Here is a 12,590-nt window from a genome sequence, read left to right as displayed (position 1 = left end):
ATTTCTGCCAAGGCACTGGACAAATGAGTGAGTCACCTTGGCTGCTCCAGCCTAGTCTAGCTCTCAGATAACTACAGCCCCAGCTGACATCGTGTGAAATATAAGAACTGCCCAGCTGAGCCCAGTCAAGTCACAGAATTGTGAGATAATCAAATGGATTTAAAACACTAAGGTTTGAAGTGTTTGGTGCATAGTAATAGGTAAAGAAACACGATTAAATCCAGCTCCTCCTTAGAGGAGCCTACAAGGTTCTACATGACCAGTCTCCTGCCTACGTCTCAGACTTCATATTCTATTCCAGTCACTATGTTCTGCCATCCTGCCTTGTGTCTGTTCCTCAGACACATTACCTTAGCATGGCCTTTAGCCAGACCCTCTGCCTGGTAATGCTGTCCACCTTCCCAGACAGCCTTCTAGGACAGCCCATCAGAAGCTGCTCTCTTTTCATTCTCCCTTCTCCACCCCCTACTCTTTATCAAGGCATGTTATTTGCTTCAAAGTATGACTCTCTGAAAAAAATCTCATTTGTTTACGTGCTTATTGCCCAGGTTTCCTCCCTGCTTTCTCTAGAACATAAGCATCAAGAGAGCAGACACCTTGTCTATCTCATTAGCTACAAGGACATTTACCACGAAGCTTATGAGTCTTATGCTCAGGGACCCCCACTGGTACGTACCTCTTCAAAAGTCCTATATTTAATTTTGTATTTGTAATTTGGTATTCTTTTTCTCAAAGAAGGCTTCTCAAATTGTTTGAACTTCAGATCCCGTGAAACTCAGACCCACCTTTGTTAATTACTGTATTCCTGGGTCCTGGAATGGTGCCTGCACATAGTAAACAATAAATGCTAACGAATGAATGATGTCTGGCATTTTATAGGAATTCCTAATAATGTGATTACCCACTCCAGGGAGGGAATTTCCATTCTTCTCACATCTGCTCTGCACTTTGCTCCCATGTTCATCTTCTTAAAATACCACCTTCCTCCTGTCACTTCCCTATTCCAGAAATCTTCAACTCCAACATGAATGGAGAATAAAGTTCCAACTTCTGAGCCCGCCAATCATTCAAGGCCTTCTTCTATCTCCTACTTGTTGCCTTCCTAAACACCTCCATCAGAGGTAACAGATGTTTTTACTGCTCCATGAGCATTCACATCCCTTCCATCCTCCTAGCCTTCACATTAGATATTCACATTGTTTGGAGATCAACTTGCCTTCAGTCTTGGCCACATGGAAACTTTCTCCATGAAGCCTTCCCAGACTCCACCAGACCTGGTGGTCTCTCCTTCTTCTGAACTCTTCAGTCATGTCATCCGTTTACTTAGAACTGCCTTCGATTGATGGTTACCTTCTCTTGTCTCTGGTCTTATCTGCGCATCTAGGCTGTACAAGCACTCTGCCCAGGGACCATATCCTCATTGGAACCATTCCCAGTTTAGAAGCCCCAGTGGAAATTGAAGAGGTCCTTGGGAGGCCCGGGGATTGTATATTTGGAGCCAAATGGGAAGAAATAACAGAATTTCACAGCTTCCCTGGAAGCAAATAAAATCACCAGAAATGTGAAAAGAAAAGAAATAAAGTCATGAAAAAATGGCAATATAATACTTTAATGTAAGTCCTTAAATCATAAATTCTTCAGGGGCAGTTCTGTAATAGTACCTGAGAAGTGCCTTGTTTGGGGGAATTTACAGCAATATTGCACTCCCGAAGAGATGGCAATACAGCAGTTGGTAATGTGGTGATCATGGGGGTGGTGATAACGATGGCAATGTAAAGACAGCTCTAGTTTGTTAAGGTGAATGAGACATTGGTATTGCTGGATGGGGTCCTGCATGAGCCGAATTTACTCCCGTACTGCTGTCTATGTTAGTAATGCCAAAGGAAACAAAGTTTTTCCAAAGGAAAGTAGAATTTGTGTTTCATTTTTCAAAATGGCTACATTTTCCCCAAGGCATAATGGAAGAGTCTTCTTCAAACAATACACTTCTAGAAAAGAAAGTACTTTTAGGAAATGGGGAAGAGCTTTTGTTTCCTGCTAGCATCAGGCTTCTTTGTCTTCTTTTGTGTGTGTTTCAGTGATAGGCGAAACGACAGTCCTTGAGTAGAAGTTAAAATTATAGCCCGAAAAAAATCTACTCAAATACAGTATTTTATTTCAGTTTAGACTCATTTCCAATTGTGCTTAATCTTTTCCAGGCTTGTTATTGCTTTCTCTTACAGTTTCCACTGTGAAATGACATCTTTAGTCTCTTTTGCCCTCTATTGAATTGCCCTGGTAATAACAGTAACTAGCAAAATGTTAGTTCTCTAGCATGTAGGGGAAGACATAAATATTTGATCTCAGATCAGTGGTGTGTGTAATTGTTGCTATAGAGAAAATCTTTGCTGCCCAAATCTGGAGGCCTATTAAAATTTAATTTCTGGGTCTTCTCCATATATATAAAACTCAGAACATTTCATAGCATGTAAGTTAACCCTTCCCCGTTCCTGTGACAAACTATTCTCCATCTTCATGGGGACGGAGCAGGAGGAAATGAAACTCACTCATAGGAATAGGATTTAGATGTTATAGAGTAATTTCTTCAATGAACACTGAAAAATTCTGGAAACAAATATTAAGGGGAATTATGGGTTGTCTTCTCTAGATGCCATAAAACATAGGGTAGACTCTCATTTGTCTGCATTTCCTGTTATGATTTTTCAGAAATTAGGAATAGTCATAGGAAAGAAAAATAATAGGAAAAGATGCAATTGATGCATTAGCTTGCCTTTATAAACAGTTTAAAAGCTGGGTCAATACTAAGAAATTGAAAAACTATGGCTTCACAGTATGTAAATGCTATTCATAAGTTATATTTACAGAATTCCAACTATAAAAAGAGCACATAAAGCAAATGTTCTTAGGGCAACAGTGGCAGAAGTATAATATATGAAGCTTTTCCTCCTAATACTTACATCACAATTGTAAGTGGGATTTAGCTACTGGCTGACTCATCTCATTATATCCAGATGAATGAAGTACTAAAGAAGTAGATAATCCCAAAGCTTAATTTTATACATTAGTTTCAAAGTCTCCCAGCTGTACCCAAAGCTGTTATGGTAACACAATTAACTGTACTGTCTTCTATCTCTTAGTTTCCCTCCTTCCCTTCTGAGGGAGTGGGACATAAACCTAAAGTGATAAATAGTTTAGCGGAGCAGAAAGATAGGTGAGCCTAGAGGGCTAGGTAGACAATCTGAAATAAGTCAAGATTGATCAAAGGGTAAATATAAAAAGCAGTCTAATGAGATTTTTAGAAATCAGATTTTTTCTTGTTGGCTTGTGCCATGCAACTAATTTACCTACCAGGACTTAAGATAGGCGAGGCCAACATTGTTCAATCCAGGACTCCAATCACCTAATTGCTGTGTGATTGCTTAATCTTAAGCAAGTTGTTTTTTTTTTTTTAATCTTCTAGGCCTCAATTTCCTCATTTGTATAATGAAAAAGATAAAACTTCATAGAGTTGTTCTGAGGATGAAATGAGACAATATCTATGAAATACTAGGGAGAGACTTGGCCAGAAGAGACTTTTGATTAATATTAGTCATTAGCGTCATCATAATGACTGTAATTCTCAACATTATCTTTATTATTTTTAGCATAAATAATGAAGATAATAGTAACAGCCTTAACAGGGAAAGTTTCCCTAGACATTTGCTGGGAAATAAAGTGGAGATAGGAAGTCTGAATTCTGTGCATGATCCTTCCCAACTCAGTGTTGTGTTTGAGGCTGTGCCCCAGGACCAGACAGGCTCATAGGATTCCTTGACATCACCCACAGGACACTATCTGGTCCTATGTTTCCTGTATACTTTCTGAGCAGGATTCAGAGCTTCCCAGGCAAATGATCAGCCATGGGTGCCTTGAGCTGTCAGTTCAGTAGTTCTTTGTTTGACGCATGACTTGTCTTGATTTGGGCCAAGACTTAGAATGAGGGAACTATTATTTGACTTTTTAACATAGAAAACCGTGGCACAGCCCTGGGCCCAAAAATGTCAGACAGGATGAAGTTTGTATTGTCAACAGTGATGCATAATTGTGTTTCCTATTATTTAAATTTTTTTTAATGTTTACTTATTTTTGATATTTTTGAGAGAGAGAGAGAGAGAGAGAGAGAGAGAGAGAGACAGCATGAGCAGGGGAGGGACAGAGAAAGAGGGAGACACAGAATCTGAAGCAGGCACCAGGTTCAGAGGTGTTAAAGTCAGACTCTCAACTGACTGAGCCACCCAGGCGCCCCAACAGTTATGCATAATTCTGAAGTAATAAATAGCAATAGGTTTTGAATACAGGAATTTACAAATTGGATATAAGGTTCTTTTTTCTTTTTTTGCTCGGGGGGCGTGGGTCCTGACATGGAATTGCCTTATCTTTTGGGGGTAGGGTGGGAAGATGTGTTGAAATATATTTTCTACTCAAAGAAGCATTCACTCCTCTTTCAGATATTCTTTGTAGATGGTACATGCAGGTAAAGAAGGGGATCCTGAATTTGGAGGAGACTATGTCAAAGAACAAAGAGATGGTCTGTGAATATGTGTCCATGGAGATTTGGGAAGTTTGAGTAAGCTGGCCATTGTGGAGTCCCTGAGAGGTAGGGTTGGAAAAGTTTCCTTGGAAAAATCGCCATTTTACCAATTATATTGTAATCTCTCTGCAGAAAGCCTGAATTATAAAGAGAAGAAGACTGAAAATAAAGAAAGCCAAAAGAATTCAATTATTTGTCTTTTTCTCAGGAGAAAAAAAAAAAGGAATCTAAAGTACTAGTATGAATTAGTATTAACTAGTATATCACAACTAAGTTGCCGAGGAGTGGGATGGAATAGTAAGCTTTTAAGATTTGGATGACATTTCACTTGGAACTATATCCTTTCCTCAGTCTTATTCCCTTCGTCTGTCTGTCTGTCTGTCTCTCTGCCCCCGCTTTCCCTCACTCTCTCTCCTTTAAATTTAATTAATACCTACTGAATGGCTGCTATGCGCAAAATACTATGTTAGGCACCTTGGTCACCTAGGTAAAGCTAGAAAATGAGACACCCTCCCTGGCCAGTTCAGATATTACGGTAACAGGAAAGAGTATGTATTTTTCACTGCAACCTAATTAATTGGGATTCTAATATATGCATCAATCTGAGATGATTCGGTTAATGTGAGTCTCCAAGAGGATGATTATCTAGACACATGGGCCAAATTAAGTTTCTGAACTTACTGAGAGCCAAATCATGGTCCCTGGAGACCCACTGAAGACACTGTCACCCTGGGCATTGCCTCTGGGTGCTCAACAGGCATCTGTCTCTGAGAACTCCAGCCCATTCTTATTACTTTCAGCAGGAGGGTGCATTCTTATACCAAGTCATAAATACCACCATAGACACCCTTGTTGAAAAATATGAAAAATAAATGTCGAATTTGGGCTCCATTTTTTAGTGGCAGTGTCTGTTGACCAGCCCCTGATATTCCTCATGGTATGCATGTGTAAGTGTGCGAAGGTAAAACAGCAGGGAAAGGGTGCTAGCAACAGAGATGAATGTGAAGGGGATTTTTTAAATCATAAAAACCGGCATTAAAAGGCAGGGGATAGAATCCAACAGCCAAAGAAAGTATAATTAAAACAATGATTTCATAACATCAATCAAGCTCTTTTTATCCCAAATTTCAAGAATTCATCCTATAATATTTTTATTATTTTATATTCTGAAATTACCCAAAGCACTGATCTAAATCTAACCATGTGATTATAAATTTCCTGAAAAGTCATGAAATACTTCACAAATTATTCATTTACTCAAGATTAAGTGTTACACTGGCTATTATATTCTCTAATAAATCCTATTATCGATTATTTGTACAAATGATTTACACATTTAACTACATTTTTAGCTTGCCGCTTATTAAGTCTTAAACCCTCAAAAGATGAGATTAAATATTGCCTGGGATAATATATTTTACATGAATTAAATGATTCAAAACCAACTGCAAAAGAAGCAAATCCAATTGCATCTGTTCAGAATTGCTAAATAAGGTTCATTTATGTGGTTTAAAGTTGTCCTCTATTTTTATTTTGCAAGTTTTGCCCAATACTTTGGAACTACTTGTTTTCTTTAATTACTCTGACCCTACAGAGGGAATGGGAATAAGATAGCGCAAACATATCCTGACACACTAATGTAGAAAGCTCACATCGGACTTTGCTAATGCATGCAAAACCTGTCCCTAAGGCTTCTTTTTTCTGCTCCTTTCTTTTTCCTGCAGTACAACTCTGGAAGGGATCAATAGATTGTCTCCTTTTGAAGGCCATGACTCCAGTTGAAAAAGACTTCAACCACGAATAGATATTTTTTTCCTTTGTGCCTAAGGAATACATGCTCATTAATAGAAAAAACAAGTTTCATTTTAGCACTGTGATCCATTATGGTGATAACAGTCATAACACTACTGCTAAAAAGTTAGCTATGTCACTTAACTAATCAGCATGTATGTATAATAAAATAGTTCTGTTGAAAAATTGGCTATGTGAACTGACTAATCAGTATGAGTATAGGCTTATATTAAATACTTAACCATGTTATAACACCACCCTGGTATGGAACACAATAAGTCATTACTTATATTAGACGCATTAAGGCCACAAAAAAAAATATTTGCAAAGGACACAGGCAAGTGCATTTTCTTTTTTTTTTTTCTTTTCTTTTTTCAACTTTTTTTTTTTTTTTGGGACAGAGAGAGACAGAGCATGAACGGGGGAGGGGCAGAGAGAGAGGGAGACACAGAATCGGAAACAGGCTCCCAGCCATCAGCCCAGAGCCTGACGCGGGGCTCGAACTCACGGACCACGAGATCATGACCTGGCTGAAGTCGGACGCTTAACCGACTGCGCCACCCAGGTGCCCCTGCAAGTGCATTTTCAAAACAGCTAACACCCAAGTGCTCACTATGTGTCTGGCACTCTGTCAAATGCTTTATGTGTTAACTCGTTTAATCTTCACGACAATTTTGGAAAATAGATACTATTATTTCCCCCATTTTAGAGATGAAGAAGGTGGAGTCACAGAGAGATTCAGTGCTTTGCCCTGCTTGTGCAGAGATAGGAGTATTCTGATCCCTGAGGCGATCATGTCTTCTTACAAATTAACGGGATGATATTTACCTGCATATACCCTGCCCTAAGAACTGACCATGTCACATCCCACATTAGGTGTAGGAAGAAGCTGGAGGGCTGAGGGAGCAACACACTCCTGGCTGTACTCAAAGGCCCTTCCTTATCCTGACACTTGCTGTGCTTGGACCAAACCATTGTGCCCAAGAATGGAGAGTCCCCAGGAAGCTCCAGCTTCTTTCACACAAATAGACCCTTGGTGGCCTACCCTCCTACTCCCAACCAGTGTCTCTGTACAGTATGCCTTCCAAGTGGGTCACAGTCTTAACCAAATTCTAAAAACAATAGCTGTTGCAAAATTGTGGCGTGTTTATGATTTGGAAAGTGAAGCTCAAAGAGTTTACCTGACAATCATGGGGACGGCCAGTGCAGAGCAGTACCAGAGCCCAAGCTCCTGATTCCCAGTTCCATGCTGCCTCCTAGTGGTCTACTGTTAATAGCCCTGCTTCCAAAGGCACCACCAGGTTGAAATGCTCTTTCCTTCTCTCAGAAGAGGAAACAGAAGAACAGATCAACTAACTGATTCATAGAAAAGCTCAGGAGTTAAATCAGAAAGAAATCTTTTTAGACCAGGTTTCAAACTAGTTCTTCCAAATATTTTGAGACAGGATGATCTTATCAAAAATTCTTCTAATTTAACTAAAATGTCATGATTGCAATACAAATAAATTTAAAAGGCCCATTTGGGGATCATTCGGTACTTCAAAAAGTGACAAAAATAAATACAGAGATTTTTAAAACACACTGAAACATGGTAATACATGCCACCAGCAAATTGCTTTCAAGGGTCACCTTAGAATCTTAGAATGCTGCCTTTCTGGACTACATTGTAAATTTTATTGACCTTCAAGTATGAAAGAAGGACTCAAATATTAGCAGTATAACACTGCCATATAAAATACTGTTTCTTTTTAAACTGTTTCAAAAGAATGGACAGTGCTTGGTGGATGTTCTTCTCATTCTCTCCTGACATGTTCCTAATAATTTATGTGCATGCAAATATCATGTGACAACATGGCAAGTACAATTGCCACTTTCAATCTGAAGCTTCAGAAATGTCCAAATTTTCATATGTAATGTGTTCTTATATATCTATATAAACACACTCAAGCATATATACACATGCATGTATATATGCTTATAAATCACTGTATTCTACATGCATTATACATGCTTTATACATGCATTATACATTCTACATGCTTATACATGCATGTGTATATATGCTTATAAATCACTGTATTCTACAAAATATTACAAAGATACGTGAAGACAAAGACATTCTGTTCAAAAGCATACCCACATATTGTGACTCAAGTGAAAAACTTTTTTTTTTTAATTTTTTTTTCTCAATGTTTATTTATTTTTGGGACAGAGAGAGACAGAACATGAATGGGCAAGGGGCAGAGAGAGAGGGAGACACAGAATCGGAAACAGGCTCCAGGCTCTGAGCCATCAGCCCAGAGCCTGACGCGGGGCTCGAACTCACGGACCGCGAGATCGTGACCTGGCTGAAGTCGGACGCTTAACCGACTGCGCCACCCAGGCACCCCTCAAGTGAAAAACTTAAGTGTAACTTTAGAAACCATCTTTCCAAATTCACAAGCCATGAATTAAGGGTCAATGCTCTAGTTCTCCAGTTTACTCTAAGAGATGGAACGTTCTGGTCACTTTGCAAAATGTAAGTTTAAATCAAGTTTCACAAAGCACTTGCTGCTGCAGTGAATTTGAACTCCAGAGGAAACAGCAATTCTGTAAAATGCCAACCCTTGACTGCAATCCACAATATGGTCGTTGGGCCAACTGTTCTGCACAACAGGTGCAACAGATGGCGTTGCTCTCCAGCGCTCCCCCCATCGCTTTTGTTCTGCCCTTTTACCAGTAGGCAAAAAAGCCACCACTTACTCTGGTGAGTTGTGTTCATTTTCTTGGAAGGCAGAGGGCTTTCATTTGGGCTTCCTTTCCAATGGCCTGGGCGTTCATAGTGGAGAGACCAGGAAGTTTTCATGTTATGCCGAGGTCTTTAGGCTAGGAGGAAAAAAAAAAAACAACACAAAAAAACAGATCAAACCTCTGCAGGGCCAATTTGGGATCTGTTGAGATGCGCTGGCTTTTGTGATTTTCTTTTCATAAATTCATTGAACTCTTCTTTTCTCTCTTTGGAAATAATGGTGTCTTATGAGAGAAGGGACATTCTATCTATTAAATCATGGTGATGTCTGCAGAATGCTCTGAACAAAATCTGCTAAAGCACTCCAATTCAGCATGATAAGAAAATCCAGTCACTTGTTTATGTAGTCAAAATAATCTAGGAAAAGAAAAACGTGGAAGCTTAGAAACAGGATTTATTTTAAAAAGTGAGACTTTAGAATCACTGATTTAAATTTTTTTATTAATGTTTTTATTTATTTTTGAAGGAGAGAGAGAGACAGGGCATGAGTGGGGGAGGAACAGAGAGAGAGGGAGACACAGAATTCGAAGCAGGCTCCAGGCTCTAAGCTGTCAGCACAGAGCTCGACGCAGGGCTCAAACCCACGAACTGTGAGATCATGACCTGAGCCAAGTCAGACACTCAACTGAGCCACCCAGGCACCCCTAGAATCACTGATTTTAAATGGGATTTAAATTATTTCAAATATATGAATTGTTTTGATAATGGCAGCAATGTAGGTAATCTCCATTACTTCTAAATTAGAGCAAGAAGGTTTCAAGATGTAAACCACACAAAGAAGATCTTCCTTGCCATAGGCAGTACTATACCTGAGTGGCTTACTAAAGGAACGGGCAGTGCAGGGACAAAGCATAGAATTTTAGCATAGTTAAAACCCCCAGTGAACTCACAGGGATAATCCTCTATGCATCTTGTCTCATGGATGTCAAATAGCTTTTCCCTAAGTGCTTTCTGCTACAAGAAAATCACCATCTCAAAGGGCAAGTCATTCCATTTCTAAATAACTTAAATCATTAGACAGTTCTTTCTCATTTTAAGGTGAAATCTATTCCCTCTAACTTCCATCCCTTGGTCCACTCTCTAGAGCTATAAAAATAAGATTTGTTCCCCTTCCATATAATAGCCCGCTAGATATTCAAAGTTCACGATTATATTCTGCCTAAGTCTCTCCCCTTTCCTGGATACATATCCCATTTCCTCAAAGCACTCATAACATAATCAATAATCTTTCCTTCCTCATTCATCCTCCCCTGATTGTGCTCAAGTTTGATCTTTTGAAATCTCTAGCATATCACTATGTCTTGAGGTTCTCTCTTCCTCTCTTAGTTCTGAGCATTTACCATCTTAAAAACAGGCAGTCAAGCAAGAAGCACACACACACACACACACACACTCCATTACCTTCCAGGTTTCACTTTCTCTCCTCTCCTTCAAACTCTAAGTTTTTGAAAAAAGTATTCTGCACCCACTTCTCCACTCCCTCCCTTCCAAAGCTGCCGCAATCTGCTTCTGACTTCATACTTGCTGAAATTGTTTATAGTGATATCACTGTTGACCCTTGAGGGTGAGTTGGCAAAGCAGCCTGAGAACAGAACTGGGTGCCAGACAGACGTGGTTTCTTGGATCTACAACTTGCTAGTTGTATGACCTTGGCAAAGTACTTAACCTCTCTCTGTCTTATTTTCCTCATCGATGAAAGAAATTGCTGTGAGGACCTAATAAGATGATGTAAGAAATGTGTTAACAGGCCTGGCCCAGAGCTGGTGATCAATGTCTGTGGTGGTCATTATTATTATTGTTATCATTGCTCTCACCAGTGGCTGTCAGTCTTCAGCGTGCATCAGAATCACCTGGTGAGCTTGTTGAAACAGATTGCCGCCCCACCTCTGCCTTACGCCCCACCCCATCTCCCCTCTCTCTGATTCTGTGGGTCTGGGTGCAGCCATGCATGTGCGTGTCTAACAGGTTCCTGGGGATGCTGATGTTGCTGGCTCAGGAACAGTACTTTGAGAACCACTCTGGCCTCAACTTTTGCCACTCCAAGTGGACCGGTAGCATTGACATGGACATCACCTGAATCATAGTGTGCATGTTAATGAGACACCAAATGATTCCTATGCGCATTCAAGTTTGAGAAGCATGAGATATCTCTTGGTCCTCGTATCAGTTCAGTAATATCTAATGCTTTATTTCCCCCTTCTTTTAGATAGTTTTTAAACTTTCCAGGTACAATTTCCTCCAGGTTTTCCTCATATCACTGATTATTCCTTCTCAATCTGATTTCCCTTCCTCCGGGGCTATAATCCTCCTTTGGGTTCTGTTTTACTCCTGTTTTTATTCTACATGCTTGAATTGGTTAAGATTAGATTCCAGGGCACCTGGGTGGCTCAGTCAGTTAAGCATCCAACTCTTGATTTCGGCTCAGGTCATGATCTCATGGTTTGTGGGATTAGCCCCGCATCGGCCTCCTCACTGAAAGCACAGAGCCCCTCTTGGGATTCTCTCTCTCTCCCTCCCCCACTCTCTTTCTCTCTCTCTCAAAATAAACAAATAAACATTAAAAAAAAAGATTACAGGGGCGTCTGGGTAGTTCAGTTGGTTAAGCATCTGACTTTAGTTCAGGTCACGATGATGCTGTTCATGGGTTTGAGCCCCGCACAGGGCTCTGTGCTAACAGTTCAGAGCCTGGAGCCTGCTTCAGATTCTCTCTCTCTCTCTCTCTCTCTCTCTCTCTCTGTCCCTCCCCTGCTTGCACTCTGCCTCTCTATCAAAAATAAACATTAAAAAATTTTTAAAAAAGATTAGAATCCACAGCAAGTAATAGTTAACCTCCCTTGCAAAACAACTGTTTAGAACAGATAAGAGACCATTTCTTTGTCAAAGTCCAGATGTGGGTAGTTCAGTGTTGCTTCTGATGACTCTGTCCCACAAAGCTTTTAATGATCCATGTTCCTTTCACTCTGGTTCTTCATCCTTCATGGCTTTCACTCCCAATGTCACTCATGGATTAAATACCACCATCACATCTGCATTCCAGCCACCAGGAAAGAAGAAGGGATACAGAAAAAGAAAAAAAAAAAAGACAGCTGTCAGCTATTTTTAAGGAAGGCTGCTGGAAGCTGCCACCAGATACATCTGATTACAGCTCACTGGCTAGAGCTTAGAGACCTGGCCACGCTTAACTGCACGTGAGGGTGGGAAATGTGGTCGGCTCAGCTAAAAAGTGGGGCTATTCTTACCGTGGAAGCGGACAACTGCCAATCTGCCACGTGTGCCACAATTCACCCACCTATTACCCATCTTACTACACGGAATACACTCAACTCCCCCCCCAAGGGAGACGTGTCCGTTTGCTAGAGCTGCTGTCACAAAGCACCACAAGCCGGGAGGTTTAAACAACAGACACTATTGTCTTCCAGTTCTGGAAGCTGGAAGGCTAAT

This window comes from Prionailurus viverrinus, chromosome B4 (genome assembly GCF_022837055.1).
Source record: "Prionailurus viverrinus isolate Anna chromosome B4, UM_Priviv_1.0, whole genome shotgun sequence".
NCBI lineage: Eukaryota > Metazoa > Chordata > Mammalia > Carnivora > Felidae > Prionailurus > Prionailurus viverrinus.
This window is presented reverse-complemented; position numbering follows the sequence as displayed.